Genomic DNA, 3,121 nt, shown 5'->3' on the forward strand with positions numbered 1-3,121 from the left:
AAGAAGCTCAGGCACATTCAAGTTGTGAATGTCTATTTCAGCACTTATAGCTGGGTCTTCAGCATGTACTTGTTCAATGATGGGAGACACAAGAGGTGTAGGCACTCTGTCTTGAGCAGTGTCTTCAGCTTGAATTGGTGACAGTGGAGGTGTAGATTCAGTGGCTTCAGCAAATTTTGGTTGTGTAGATGGAAGGGATTCAATCACAATTGGCTCCTTTGAGATCAGAGAAACCTGATCCCCTTCCTTAGCTGCTGCTTCAACATCCTCTGAATCTGACTCAGCTGTGTCCCTGTTAGCTCTTTGTTTCTTCCATCTCTTCAAAGGTGGAGAGACTTTGGGAGATTTATCATCATAATTTCTCTTTCTAAGCCTTTTGAGGGGCCTAGAACTCCCAGTTTCCTGAGCTTTCTGAGAAGAGACCTTCTCAGCTACTTTTGCAACAGGTTCTGATGTTTGAACCTGTGCTTCATCTTCAGATTCATCTCTCAAAATTATCTTCCTTCTTTTCTGCTGTGTTTGAGGGACTGACTTAGTCCTCTTTGCTCTAGAAGAAGAAGGCTTCACTGAAGGTGTTGATGGTTGAGTTGTATGTGCTGATGTTTGTGGTTGCTGTGGTTGAGTGATATGTGGTTTTGGTGGTTGTTGTGTGTTGGTGGGTTGGACATCAGGATATAACAACGAATATGTAGCAGCATCAGCATTTACAAGAGCTTGCTTTACTGATAAAGGGATTTGTAAAGGTCTCAAAACTCCCTTCTTGTTGTTAGCAGTGAAAAGATCAGTAAAAGCCCTTTTTGCTAACCTAAAAGGTTCTATGAGTTCGCCTGCTAGTTTTGGTTCATCTTTTGTACAGTAATTGTAAATTAACTGACAGAACTTAGCAAAGTAAACTATATTCTTGTCCTCTTTCATTCTATCTCCTATAAAACATAACACAGTCTTTGCATAATCAAAATGAGACTGGTTTAGGAGTGCATGCCCGATTTGTTGTGTCAGAATAGGAATGGCATCAAAATTTGAGCATTTGTTGGCAAACGTCTTTGTGATGCAATCAGAGAAGAAGCTCCATTCCTTTCGAATATATGGGCATTTGAGTTGACCCAACTTAGCCAAACTCCGTTCATACCCAAGATTAGCCATCATTTGTTGTAGCAAGGGCTCCTCCACAGTAGAACTGAATTGACATAATTCAGGTAGGTGTAGAGCTTTACGAACTGCTCCTGGAGTAACAACATACTCAACCTCATTTGTTGTAAATATGATGCTTGGAGTCCCATGCTTACCACCATCATCATAATGTCTAGTACGCCAGAATGTCAGAACTTGAGTTCCAAATATACTGGATGGCTGTGTCAATGCGAACCCAATTTCACTATGAGATAAGAAATCCTGAATAAAATGAAATTTCGAAGGAGCTTCACTCTTAGTGAGAATGGCAGCATAGTTGTTGGGGACGAACTTTGCTCCATCAAAGATTATATCCTTGGGTGCCATTGAAAACGAGTGAGAATTTAGAATGCGTGAAAAGTGTTTGATAAAATGTCTGTATAGTAAACCGTCAGAAAATATGGGAGTATAAGAAAAAGAGAGAGAGTAAGTAGAATAGTAATGTAAATAAAAGATTTGAAAATCTTTTATCTCTTTTACTTAGACACCCCACGTGACAACAGTTATTGAGAAGTGGAACAGACGTTACACCTGTCAGGCATGTAGCAGTTAAAACAAAAGATAATGGGCATGGGAAATAATTAATGATAACTATGCACATTCAGTTTTTTTAAAAAAAAACTGTTCCCACGAAACAAATGATTTTGACTGTTTTATCTCACGTAATCCAATATTCTAATAAAATATAACCGTTCAAGTATTGACTTAAAAATAAATCAAGTAAATAAATACTGTGTTACAACCGGCATTTCCGCGTAATATTAATTGTAAAATTTGGTGTAATTATAAAGCCGAATGCCAATATATTCAACTATTGTATGCTTGTGTGAATGAGAATATCTGCGTCTTAAATTTTCGATATGTGGTATATGATTTTTTAAATCAAAAGTTTAATTATTTCTTTCATTTTTTATTTATAAGGAATATCTTAAACCTTGAACAAATATCTTTTTAAAGTTATTTGTTCACAAAATTCAAAAGTAGTTTTATAAAATTTCTAAAAATCCAAGTTATTTTATGGTATAAATTTTATAATTTTTGAACTTGTATTTTATTTTATAAAAATAAATCTTTATAAATTTTTAGTTGTCATATTTAGTAAATTACAAGAAAGCCCTTGCATACAAACCACCATTTCATTCTTTTCAAGGACAAAGAGGACAATTCCCACCCCACTAACTCTTATTTTTCTAGCCAAATTCCTTCTTTACCCTTGCATGCAAAATGAACCAAGTATAAGTGGAGGGATAGTCTTGTCAATTCTCATTTCCACTCATTTTTGTCAAATCAAAAACCATAAAACAAGCAAGTGCCATGATCATTTCACACTCCACTCACCACCACACTCTTTCTTCCCTCCCTCCTCCCTCTCACTCTCGGCCCTCCTCTCCCTCCTCTCGGGTTTTCAGCCGAGACCAACCCCCTCACCATTTTCTTCATTCCTCTACCAAGTTTCCACCTTCTACACAAGTAAATTTTACTTCCCATACCATGATCACATATATTCCAAAGAGTTTTGAGTAAAAAGTTCAAGTTCTAAAGTTGCATGTTAAGGTTCTAGTTGAAACTCAAAGTACAACCTTGATTCTTGTGAGTTTAGGGTTGTTTTTGAGAGGACTACAAGGAATGGATAAGTGCCAAGTCTCGAGAAGGAAACTCTTGATGATTAAAGGGCCATTACCTTCTATTTCATTCGGCCATGACCATAGGGGAGCCGAATGAATGGTCCTTAAGACTATTCTTGTTGCTTTGTTCAATTTTTGCATGTTTATGTGATAATGGCTTGAATTTTATGGTGAAAACTTGATGAAACTCCTTGCATGCTAAGTGATCATCTAGATATAGCTCATGCTAGGCTTGCATGTAAATTTCTTGGTAAAACTTATTTAGAAAACATGTTGTTTGGCTTGCAAAACTTGAAGACATGCATGCATGTGGATTTCTCTTAGAA

The sequence above is a fragment of the Apium graveolens genome, chromosome 1 (assembly GCF_009905375.1).
Source record: "Apium graveolens cultivar Ventura chromosome 1, ASM990537v1, whole genome shotgun sequence".
NCBI classification, from domain to species: domain Eukaryota; kingdom Viridiplantae; phylum Streptophyta; class Magnoliopsida; order Apiales; family Apiaceae; genus Apium; species Apium graveolens.